We start from the raw sequence: 12948 nt of genomic DNA, 5'->3' as shown, positions 1-12948 counted from the left end.
AGGTAACTGAGGCCCAGAGAAGTAAAAGTGACTTGCCCAGGGTCACAAAGCAGACATGTGGCAGAGCCAGGACTAGAACCTGTGACCTTCTAGCTCCCAGGCCTGTGCTCTAACCACTTTGCTACTGAAGGGTACAAAGATGGCCTTGAGAATCCGGCAGCTGCCACGTGAGGCCTGGAATCCCAATTGTCATCTGCTGGGCTGCTGGGATCCTCACCTTCCTTTTAATCGTTCATTCAATCATATTTTTTGAGCACTTACTGTGGGCGTAGGCCTGGACTAAGCGCTTGGAAGAGTAAATTATAACAATAAACAGACACATTCTCTGCCCACAACAAGCTTACAGTCTAGAGGGGGAGACAGACATGAACAGAAATAAATAAATTACATGTATGTACATAAGTGCTTAGGGGCTTGGAGGGGGGATGAATAAAGGGAGAGAGTAAGGGTGACACAGAAGGGATTAGGAGAAGAGGAAAAGGGGGCTTAGTCAGGGAAGGCCTTTTGGAGGAGCGGCGCTATATCAAGACCGTCAGCTTCTCTCTTGAGTGTAACTTGCTGTGGGCAGGGAGTGTGTCTACCAATCCTGTTGGATTGTACTTCCCCAAGCGCTCAGGACAGTGCCCTGCACTCAGCAAGCGCTCAGCAATCACCATGGATGGATCTTTTTCCTTTTCTTCAACTCCTTTCTGCATCGCCCTTACTCGCTCCATTTATTCATTCCTCCTTCCAGCCTCACAGCACCTATGTATGGATCCGTCATTTATTTATTTCTATTAATGGCTGTCTCCCCCTATAGACTGTAAGCATGTTGTAGACAGGGAATGTGTCTCATATATTTAGACTGAACTCTCCTGAGCACTTAGTACAGTGTTCAGCGCACAGTAAGCACTAAAGACAATCGACTGACTGATCTCACTAAATACAACTGACTGACTGATCTACAGAGAACCCAATGGGCAAATTAACCGGTGGAGGAGTGGGAGGGGAGGGACTATTTCTTGGCTTCTCTGTGGATCTGATTGAATAAAGCTCAGGTTTTGCGTTCCCAAGAGCTCTGAATTCTCTCTCAGGGCTTAGTCACTTTAGATTAATCACTTAATCACTGTACTAAATGCTCAATAAATACCATTCACTGACTGATGGAAAGTTGAAGTGCAGCAGGTATTGACAGTGTGAAGAAGAATGCACAATAATAATGATGATAGCTAAGTGCTCACAATGTGCGGAGCACTGTTCTAGGGGCTGGGATAGACACACGATAAGCAGGTTGGACATAGTTCCCGTCCCACATAGGACTCACGGTCTAGGCAGGAGGAAGAACAGGTATTGAATCCCCATTTTACAGTTGAAGAAACTGAGGCACAAAGAAGATAAATGATCTGCCCATGGTCACACAGCAAGTAAGTGACGGAGTTGGGATTAGAACTCAGGTCCAAGAGGCAACCTGAAGGAATGCTCTAATTAACCGTCATCTAAACAACCATTGTCAATTATTTTTTCGAAAATCAGCGCTAGATCAATGGCATTTATTGAGCGCTTACTATATGCAGAGCACTGTACTAAGTGCTTGGGAGAGTACGATACAACAGAAATAGCAGACACGTTCCCTGCCCATAACGAGCTTACAGCAGAGGAATGTAAACCTGGTCCAGTGTATCTACTTAAGGAAGCACCTCAAAAGTTGGTAAATGGACAGAGCTAGGTGCATCGAAATTCTACCGAAAGCACAGTTCCTCTATCTCAGTGTGGTTATCGGACTGGAAAATTCAACCCGTTTCAAACGTTAAATGAAAAAGGTGGATTCAAACGGTGCAAAAACTCAACTTCATCTAGTCCTTCTGTTACCTGTGGATTTTATTTAACGCTCACCATGTACTACGGGCTGACACAGTTACGAGATAATCCGATCCGACACCGCCCTTGCTCCTGTTACGTTCCACTCCGTCAGAGGGCGGCAATTCCCAAAAGGGATCACAAGCGATCCCGGATCACAATGGGTCTTTATTGAAACACCCCACCCTCCTCCTCCTTCGCCCCGGTCCCCTACCTCTTCTACCCTTCCCCCCTCCACACACACACCTACACCTGGGATTCAGTGTTGCAGCATGATCCAGAAGGCAGAGGCCCAAAACAGGGAGGGATCATGTCCTTTTATTAACCACAAACCCCTCCCAACCAAGCCAACTGCTTCCAGAAGTTAACATAATTTCTTCTCCCTATCTTACACCCCTTTTTACATGAATGATCCAATTCAAGGTCACCTGTGCTTGTCCAAATTCCCAGTGACTCCCACCACGCTGAGACAAACAGTGCACTGTAGCCCTTGAGGTTAACTAAAATTCAACAAACTTCAGCTGGCGGTACAAGGATTGTCCCTCACTGCCCTTTTCTCTGGTGCAATAATAACAATAATAATAATAATGATGATAACTGTGGTATTTGTTAAGTGCTTACTCTGTGCCAGGCATTGTACTAAGCGCTGAGGTAGATACAAGCAAATCGGGTTGGATACAGTCCCTGGTCCCATGTGGGGCTCAATCCCCACTGTACAGATGAAGTAACTGAGGCCCAGAGAAGTGAAGTAACTTGCCCAAGGTCACACAGCAGACAGGGATTAGGACTCAGGTCCTTCTGACTCCCAGGCCTGTGCTCTATCCACTAGGTCATGCTGCTTCCCCATGCTACAATTAGCAGCCTCTCGTAAGATATTTTCAAGTCCTGTAAGTTTCTATTTAAATCTCTGCCTGATCAACGGTTTTTGGGTTCTCATGGTTGTCCTCTCCCTAATTTCTGTCCAGGATGTTATTAATGCAGTCTGGCAACAACATGCTGCTAACTTTGCCCGGCAACAGAAGAAATTGAACTTACTGCTGGCTTTGCGGGCCTACAGTCTCCCACGGGGCTCCCGACCTAAGAGGTAGAGGACAACAGTGATCTCCTTTTCATGTTATGGAGGAGGAAACTTGAGGCCCAGAGGGGTTAGAAGACTTGCCCAAGATTACACTGTGGGCTACTGGCAGATATGGGGTAAGAACCTGGTCTCCAGAGTTTTGGGCCTGAACTCGTTCTTCTAAACCGAGCTCACTTGCTTGCTCCCTCCTCCCTATCTCCCCAACCCTTCTTTTTCTTCCCCATACCCCCTCCCTCTCTCCTTTCCTGGTGGCCTGAGCCATGTTCCTTGGTCTTTTGAGTGAACAGTCCCAGATTACTCCCCTCTCACAGCCATAGATGAGCACCTGAGGAGTCCAGCCGGCAGACCCCAGAAATGACGGAAGAGTCGGGGCTGAGATGGCACTACGATCTCATCTAAGATGGTGGGATGGCTCACTTGGAGAAAATCAAGGCCTAGAAACTATATGACTCTGAACACCTCATCTCCTAGAGGAAAAAAAAAAAGGACAACCTTCATACCCTGTGTATTCTATTTTTGGTGATGGGCCCTGGCCGAGAGTAGCACTCTCCCTCGCAGTGCTTAGAACAGTGCTTTGCACATAGTAAGCACTTAACAAATACCATCATTAATTAATTAGCACTGAGTAAGAAGCAACGTGGCCTAGTGGGCAGAGCACGGAACTGGGAGTCAGAAGACCTGGGTTCTAACCCTGGCTCCGCTCCCTGCCTGCTGTATAACCATGGGCAAGTCACTTAACTGCCCTGTGCCTCAGTTTTCACATCTGGAAAATGGGATTAAATCCCTGTTCTCCATCCTATTATGAAAGGGACAGTGTCCCATCTAATTATCTTGTCTCTCCACTCCAGCTCTTGGCACAGTACTTGGCACCTAGTAAGCGTTCAACAAATACCACAGTTAGAGTTATTACAGAAGCAGCATGGTTTAGTGGAAAGATCATAGGCTTGGGAGTCAGGGGTTAGAACCCCGCCTCTGCCTCTTGTCAGCTGGGTGACTTTGGGCAAGTCACTTATCTTCTCTGTGCCAGAGTTACCACATCTCCAAATGGGGATTAAGAAAGACTGTGAGCCCCACTTGGGACAACCTGACTACCTAGTATCTACCCCAGCACTTAGAACAGTGCTTGGATCAGAGTAAGTGCCTAACAAATGCCATTATTATTATTATTATTGCTCGTTGTGGGCAGAGAATGGGTCTGTTATACTATACTCTTGCAAGCGCATAGTACAGTGCTCTGCACACAGTAATCGCTCAATAAATATGACTGACTGCCCCAGCGAGATCGGAATCATGATAGATGCAGGGATAGCATAATGAGACATACAGAAAGATAACTGCTCTCCCTGACTTCAAAGCCTTATTGAAGGCACATCTCCCCCAAGAAGCCTTCCCTGACTAAGCCCTCCTCTCCTCTTCTCCCACTTCCTTCTGTGTCGCTCTTGCTCCTTCATTCATCTTCCCTCCCATCCCCAGAGCACATATGTATATCTGTAATTTATCTATTTATTTATTTATATTAATGTCTGTCTCCTCCTCTGGACTGTGAACTCGATGTGGGCGGAATGTGTCTGTTGTTATATTGTACTCTCCCAAGCGCTTAGTACAGTGCTTTATACACAGCAAATGCTCAATAAATATGATTGAATGAATGAATGAGAGCTACCCAGCTGCTGCCCCACCCCCTATTTACCGCTATTTAACTGGGAGAGCATCCCCTTCCCCCTTCCTTCAAGAGAACCGGCTGAGTGCGGAGGCTGTTATAAACACAGTTGGACAGACAGGGAGGAAACAACACAGTGAGAACCGAGAGCAATAAAAAGCCACCTCGCCCACACGCCAAAGAAGAAAGTGGCGGAGGGGACACTGTGGTGCCCAAAACGTCTCCACGGCAACACGCTCCTCAGAAGTTTCAAAGAGGCTCAAGTGGGACATCTTAAATCTCCTTCAGTCACTCCCGAACCGGAACCAACAGTCGTCTTCCACATCCCCGAGCCCCGCTCCAAAGGCTCTGTGCGGATCGAGCACCACGGCTCCAGTGGATATAGCACGGGCCTGAGAGTCAGAAGTCATGCGTCCTAATCTGAGTTTTGCTGTTAGTCTGCTATGTGACCTTGGGCAAGTCACTTCAATTCTCTGGGCCTCAGTTACCTCATCTATAAAACGGGGATTAAGACTGTGAACCCCATGTGGGACGCGGACTGTGTCCAACCCGATTTGAGGAAGTGCTCAATAAATACGTTTGAATGAATGAAGCCCTGTCACTGTGTGGCAGGAAAAATGACCACTGGAGAGGGGTCAAGGCTGGCTAATCGGGCTCTCTTCTCCTCTCACTGCTACTGCACCACCATTTCACCATGGCTCTTGCCCTGCTCTGGAGAGAACAGAACAGCCTGAACACAAAAGAAGAGAAAGGCTGGGGGTAAATGAAGCAGCGAGAAGGGTTTAGAGAAAATGCTCCTTTGTATAGAAGTCATATAATTACCTCTCGCTCACACCAATCTAGAGTGTCCTCCTCAGTGGAGGAAAAGGCAAAAGCTGGCAACCCTTTAAATATGCCTTTCAAGCTCAGAGGATTTCAGAAAAAAGAAAAAAATCCCTGCCCAGAAGAAGGGACAAAACTGTCTACATTTTGCTCCACTATTTGAACATTCTGGATCCAAGGAGCACGTTGTCATCGTCACCATAATCATCTCAATGGCATTTACTGAGTGCTCACTATGTGCACAGCACTGTATTAAGTGCTAGGGAGAACACAACAGTATTGAAAGACACGTTTTAGAGAAGCAGTGTGGTGTAGTGAATAGAGCTTGGGCCTGGGCATCAGAAGGTCTTGGGTTCTAATCCCAGTCCCACCACTTGTCTACTTGCTGTGTGACCTTGGGCAAGTCACTTAACTTCTCTGTGCCTCAGTTCCCTCATCTACAAAATGGGGATTAAGACTGTGAGCCCCACGTGGGACGTGGACTGTGTCCAACCCGATTTGCCTGGATCCACCCCGGCGCTTAGTACAGTGCCTGGCACATAGTAAAGGCTTAGGAAATACTACAATCATCAACTCTTCATCACATTCCCTGCCCACAAAGACCTTATAGTCGGTTCAATCCGTAGGACACCTGCCAAGGATAATGGTCGTCTTTCATGGCTAAAGTCTGGGGCCTGCTCCCTCAGCTACTCTGTAGCGTCAACTGAGATCGCTGCATGGCACGAGTGAGACAAGAATATGTATAAAAGCGTGTTTGATAACACTGGACTGTTTATTGTTGGATTGTCCTCTCCCAAGTGCTTAATGCAGTGTTCTGCACACAGTAAGCCTTCGTTCATTCAATATTTACGGAAGGATTGCAAGGAGTGTTACTGGATTTATTCATATTAACGTCTGTCTTCTCCTCTAGATTACAAGCTCATTGTGAGCCGGGAATGAGTCTGTTGATTGTTGTACTCTCCCAAGCGTTTAGTACAGTGCTCTGCACCCGGTAAGTGCTCAGTAAATACGACCGAATGAATGAACATCTGCATCAACTAGACCTTCGCATAATTGCTCCAACTAATTATCTGGTTCATCGCGGTGGACCGACTTGGATTGTTTTGGCCCACGCCAGTACAAACCCCGTCCAAGGATACCTCTGACGTGGTTATAGGGCTTGATCCGAGAGCACCACATATCTCCTTGGCCTGGTTTTCCCAGGGCCCTGGGGTTCAGGTGGCTTGGGGATGGGCTCGCTGTGGGCCGGGAATGTGGCTGTTCATTGTTATGTGTACTCTCCCAAGTGTTTAGTACAGTGGTCTGTCGTGTCCGACCCATCGCGACACCATTAACACATCTCTCCCAGAGCACCCCAACTCCATCTGCAATCATTCTGGTAGTGTATCCAGAGAGTTTTCTTGGTAAAAATATGCAAGTAGTTTACCACTGCCTCCTTCCATGCAGGAAACCTGAGTCTCTGCCCTCAACTCTCTCCCCTGCTGCTGTTACCCAAGACAGGTGAGTTTTGACTTGTAGCAGATTGCCTTCCTCTCGCTAGCCACTGGTCAAGCTAGGAATGGAATGGATAGGCCTCTGCTTGACTCTCCCTCCCATAATCAGGACTGATAGAGTACTGGAAACTCTCCAGGTGCGACCCTGAGAGGACAGCTTAACAATTAATAATAATTAATAATAATTATTATTACATATTTAGTTGTATATTCGATTATTAGCTATTTCATTTTGACATAAACCAAATTCTACTTCCACTTGTTAAATTCCCCTTATTTCGTCTGCTCCAAAATGATTTCTACCAGTTTCCGCCTTTAGATGGTAACCTCCCTGAGGGTGGAGAGGGGGCATCTTCTGTTGTACTCTCCCGCAAGCTCAGTACAATCAGTCCCGCTAAGCGCTCACTAAATATCACTGATTGCTTGATTGATTAACAAACCTTGGGACAAGGAGCACATCCCCCAGAGGTAAGAAGAGATGCTCATTTCTGATGAGATGATGTTTTACAGATGCATTTTTTTCCTCACAAGTTTGTCCATCTGTCCACTAGCCATTACGCTAAAATAACCAAAATGGGCCCCCATCGCCACTCCATCTCCTTAAGTACACCAATCTCAATTTTCTACTTTTCAGTTAATCGTACTTACTGAGCGCTTACTGTCTGCAGAGAACTGTACTAAGCACTTGGGAGAGTACAATATAACAGTATAACAGACACATTCCCTGGCCACAACTTTCAGCCTAGAGGGGGAGACAGATATTAATATAAATAAATACATTTCAGATATGTAAATAAGTGCTGTGGGGCTTGAGGGGGGGATGGGATGAAGGGAGCAAGTCAGGGTAACACAGAAGGGAGAGGGAGAAGAGGAAAGGGGGGCTTAGTCAGGGAAGCCCTCTTGGAGATGTGCCTTCAATGAGGTTTTGATGAAGGGGAGAGTAATTGTCTATGGGATTTGAGGAGGTAGGGCGTTCCAGACCAGAGGCAGGATGTGGGCGAGAGGTCGGTGGCCAGATAGTCGAGATGGAGGCACAGTGAGACGGTTAGCATTAGAGGAACGGAGTGCGCCGGCTGGGTTGCAGTAGGAAAGTAGTGAGGTAGGAAGGGGGAAGGGATTGATTTTCCACATTCTGAACCAAGAAAAGATCCTTAGAAAATTCATGTTGTTTAACCATGCATGCTGAATGGAAGCTGCACGTGTTCACCTGAACATCTATTATTAGGGTGGTCACAGTGCATTTTAACGAAGTCAGTTTCTATGGTTACCTGGTGTCATAACGGCATGACAAGGCTAAGAAAGCGCATGGGAAAAAAACAATAAGCTTTAAACAACAAAGTTGTGAAAATGGCCCAAATTCCCTCAAATTTAAGGGGTAGTCAGATAGGGTCTTTAGCTTTGGCCAAGTCAGAAGTAGAAGCCTGCACCAATAAGCTCCATCAGGAGTTGTGGATAGTTTATAAGGCTTAAGAGACCTGCCTTTCTTTTCTGTCTCCCTTTCTTTCTCTCCTCCCACCAACTCCCAGATAGAGGACATCATTAATATTTATTTGCTTAAAGATTTCTGTTCAGTTGTTGTGGATCACAGAAACCCTAAACAATCTGCTCAGGATAAACTGCTACATTTCAAGTTTTATTTTTAAATTGGCATGTGTTGAAATTATGACTGTGGTAAAGACCAGGCTTATTTGAAGTTTTATTGGCTGCTGCACCTCCAGGTAAGGAAGCACCTAAATTATTCCCAAAGGGCTTTAGAGCAGTCAAAGCAAGGGGCGTTACAGAGACAGAAATGGTGATCTGCATTTTAGAAAGATAATATGCTCCAGAAAGAGGCTATCACATTTAAAAATAGAGAGCCCCGAAGGCCTTATTTCCTGTTAGAGAAGATGCATTATTCCATCTAACAGTGAAATGGCCTCTGGAGAAATGACACAAAAAGTTTTTTGACATTTAGGGAGAAGGAATCTTTCACACCACAGCTCCCTGAAAAAGAGAGCGGGGAAGTAATGCCCATTCTGATTCAGGGATGGCTTTTAGGTGAAAGATGGATTCTCTAGACTGCTGTATTCAGCCATATTTATTGAGCGCTTTCAGTGTGCACGACACTGTACTAGGCACTTGGGAGAATAGAATAGAACAATATAACAGACATCCTCCCTGCCCTCAATGAGCCTACAGTCTAGAGGTGAAGGCAGACATTAACATAAAGGAATTAATTACGGATATGTACCTAAGTGCTGTGGGGCTGGGACGGGGGATGAACAAAAGGAAGCAAGTTAGGGCTATGCAGAAGGGAGGGGAAGAAATGGAATTGGCCACATGACCCAAGAATGAGAGAGAGAGGGGGGTTCCATCCATTTCGAACAAGTGACAGGCACATCTGTCAGGCCTGTCCCGGTTCCAGGGTAGTGACCCAAAGGGGCTCCAGTCCACTCCTTTATTAAGAAAGTATCAGTGGAAGACTGAAACACATAATACCCAAGTCTCCCAACCTGCCATGATCCTAGGACTTCCAGGGAGGGGAAAGCAGAGGGTTGGAACACTAGATGAGGACAAGATTTTTGGCACCTAAAAGGCCTAGGAATGGCTTGTGATGGGCTCTGAACTCGTTGTTGGCAGGGAATGTCACCATTTATTGTTATATGGTACTTTCCCAATCTCTTAGTACAGTGCTCTGCACACAGTAAGTGCTCAATAAATATGATTGAATATGGATGCAGAGAGAGAGATTCTTGGGGACGCCAATAAGACCAGGTCTGGACCGAGTGTGTTTGCTCTTTCCTCTACCTCCAGGAAATATCTCCCCAATCTTTGGGTTTGTTTTTTTGTGTTTTTTTTAAATGATGTCAGTCAAGTGCCTACTGTGTGTCAAGCACTGTTCTAAGTGCTGGAGTAGATATGAGTTACTCAGGCCAGATAGAGACCTTGTGCCGCATGAGGCTTTCAGTCTAAGTAGGAGGGGAGAACAGATATTTCTGGGCTTTGGTTTGCCATCGAGAAGCTCACAGTCCTGGAGGCAAGTTTACACTTTTTTTTTTTAATGGTATTTGTTACCATCAGTATGTTATTTTTTGTCTTAAAATACTTAAGCGCTTACTAGGTGTCAAACAATGTTCTAAGCACTGGGGTAGATACAAGTCAATTAAGTAAGACACAGTCCCTGTCCCACATGGGACTCACAATCTTAAGAAAGAGGAAGAGCCAGTATTGAATCCCCATTTTACAGGTGAGGAAACTGAGGCACAGAAAAGTTAAGTGACTTGCCCAAGGTCACCCAGCAAGCAATTGGCAAAGCAATTGGCATATCTGGTTTTAGAGCCCAAGTCCTCTAACTCCCAGGCCTGTGCTCTTTTCACTAGACAACACTGCTTCTCCAAGCTATTCTGGTTGGACACAGTCCCTGTTTCACAATGGACTCTCAGTTTCAATCCCCATTTTGCTGATGAGGAAACTGAGGCCCAGAGAAGCAAAGTGATTTGCTCAAGGTCACACAGCAGACAAGGGGTAGAGTCGGGATTTGAACTTGGGTTCTCTGACTCCAAGGCCCAGGATTTATCCACTAGGCATCGCACATCTGAACTCATTGGTAAACTGCGGGGTGGAGAGTAATAATAATTAGGCTACTTTTAAGTGCATACTATGTGCGAAGTGCTGTTCTAAGCGCTGGGGTAAATACCAGTTAATCAGGTTGGTCACAGTCCCTGTCCCATACGAGGTTCCAGTCTTTATCCCCATTTTACAGATGAGGGAACTGAGGCACAGAGAAGTGAAGTGACTTGTCCAAGGTCACACAGCAGACATGTGGCAGAGCCAGGATTAGAACCCAGGTCCTTCTGACTTCCAGGCCCGTTCTTTATCCACTAGAGAGCTAGGGGGCTAGGAGGTGGAGACTAGGCTCAGTCGAGAGGGAAGGCCTGGAAGGGAAACGGGACCAAGGAGGTTATGGAAAAAAACGAAGAAAAGCAGGTATCTCCACCGCTTGCCAGGTGGGATCTGAGACGGCGTGCAGCAGGGAAGAGGGCAGAGCAGAGGAGAAGACGACAGTTCTTCCCATCCCCTCTTCATTGGATTGCTTGGGGTTTTTTGTTGTTGTTGTTCTCTTTTAAGACTCCCCTGTGCAGGCAACGTGTCTACCCACTCTGTTCTATTGCACTCTTCCAAGCACTCGGTACAGTGATCTGGACACAGTAAATGTTCCATAGACTGTAAGCTCACTGTGGACAGGGAATGTCTGTTTATTGTTGTATTGTACTCTCCCAAGCACTCAGTACAGTGTTCTGCACACAGTAAGTGCTCAATAAATATGATAATGAATGAATGGATGACTGATTGATTGAACTTGCCACAGGCTTTTATAAATTGAATTGTAATGAGATACTCCCTAGTTGGCAGTGTAGGCCCTGGGAGAGGTGCATGAACTTTGAGGGTGGTCCAGTGGCTAGGGCAAGGGAATTAGGACATGGGTTCTCATCCCAGCTCCACCACTTGCCTGCTGTGGGAGCTCGGGCCAGTCATTTCACTTCTCGGCGCCTCACTGACCTCATCTGTAAAATGAGGATTAGGACTGGAAGTCTCGTGTGGGACACGGCCTGTGTCCAATATACCCCAGTACTTAGAGTGCATGGCATATAGTAAGCACTTAAATACCACAGATACTATTATTATTGTTATTATTCTTTCAAACCATCAGTGCATTGTGCACTCTAGGCCACGATTCTACAAATTGTCCTTTGGTGATCTGAAAGAGTTGGGGCGCTGCCCACCTTTGACTCTGGAAGAATTCAGCTCAAAGGATCCAATGGTTTTGCTCAAACCCACACAGGTATTAACACTTTTTGCAAAACACCAGCGATTCGTGAGGCATAATTCCCACTTCTAGAAACCACGTGGCCACGTGAATTCAAGCTTGAAGCTCATCTCCAGAACAAAAGGTGGGATGGATGGGGGGAATGAGAAATGTCCAGTATGCCGATGTCCCTAAAGTGGATGTTCTTAAGATTCCAGTTAAATTGCCTAAGGGGAGAGAAGAAAACTAAGCATCTGCCTTAGGGCCCGCTGTTAATTCCCCCATGGATTTCATTAGTCGCTGAGTCTCAGGTAGTATGACGGCAACAGTTAGCAGAATGAACAATAAAAGCCGACTGCACTATCTTGGAAAGTAAACACAAGAATTAGTTTCAGCATTTTAATTTGGAGAATGAAATGGAAGATCCTCCTCTGCGTTAGTCAGAAAATATTTTCACGCCACGTTTCGACTTCTAAGCGTGGTTTTTCAAGCCTTTGCTATGAGAGGTCAAGAAGGTTTCTGAAAAGCCCACTTGAAGAGTGGAAGCAAATTCCCTGTAAATTCTTTCCTCCTGTGGTAAACCTGAATGATAAAGAGTCTCAGTCTGAGGCAGGAATAAAACAGGTCTTCAAATTACTTATGCAAACACTGTTTCAAAATAGCCTGGGATTGGATTAAAAAGGAAAAATATGACTCAATCTGGTATTTTGACATGACGGAAGCCTCGACAAACTGGAGATGAATCTTCATCTGTTTTATTTACCAGTGATATACTTTGGGGGCATAATGACCTTAATTATTCCCAATACAAAAATTCACAAATATGTGAATTTTTAAATAAAAATTAAACCTGGGGGGACTCCTCAAGAGTCAAATGAGGATTTCTTTTTCTTTTTCAAAACAATCAAGAAACCATCGGTATGACAGCATTACACAGTAGAGTGTAAGCTTTTTGTGGGCAGGGAATCTGTCCATTTATTAATCCATGTATTATACTCTCCCAAGAGCTTAGTACAGCACTCTGCATGCAGTAAGTGCTCAATGAATATGACTGAAATTAAAGGAGTAGATTTCATCCCCAACAACCATATGATTAAGATCTGTCTCATTTCCACGCTGGAGGAAACAGTTCCGCCTAAAAGGCACTCGAGGCTACAAGAACAAAGTTCATTTTAAAAATGAGATAACAACAGAGCCTAATTGAACATGCAATTTATCCCAGATGTGCCAGTTTTAACACTCTGAACATGACAGCTTCCTCCAGGAGAATTAA

The 12948-nt window shown here is 45.6% G+C and overlaps 1 protein-coding gene and 1 non-coding gene across 10 annotated transcripts in view; both read right to left on the bottom strand.

Moving 5' to 3' along the window:
- The window catches only part of PRKCZ (protein kinase C zeta), a 190389-nt gene that overhangs the window by 76551 nt on the left and 100890 nt on the right, over window positions 1–12948 (bottom strand). The window lies entirely within an intron of this gene.
- Window positions 6907–7044, bottom strand: LOC114812355. The gene has a single exon (XR_003760011.1). It is a non-coding gene; the product is annotated as a small nucleolar RNA SNORA7 (small nucleolar RNA).

This window comes from Ornithorhynchus anatinus, chromosome 5, assembly GCF_004115215.2.
Source record: "Ornithorhynchus anatinus isolate Pmale09 chromosome 5, mOrnAna1.pri.v4, whole genome shotgun sequence".
In the NCBI taxonomy this organism is placed as follows: domain Eukaryota; kingdom Metazoa; phylum Chordata; class Mammalia; order Monotremata; family Ornithorhynchidae; genus Ornithorhynchus; species Ornithorhynchus anatinus.
This window is presented reverse-complemented; position numbering and strand designations above follow the sequence as displayed.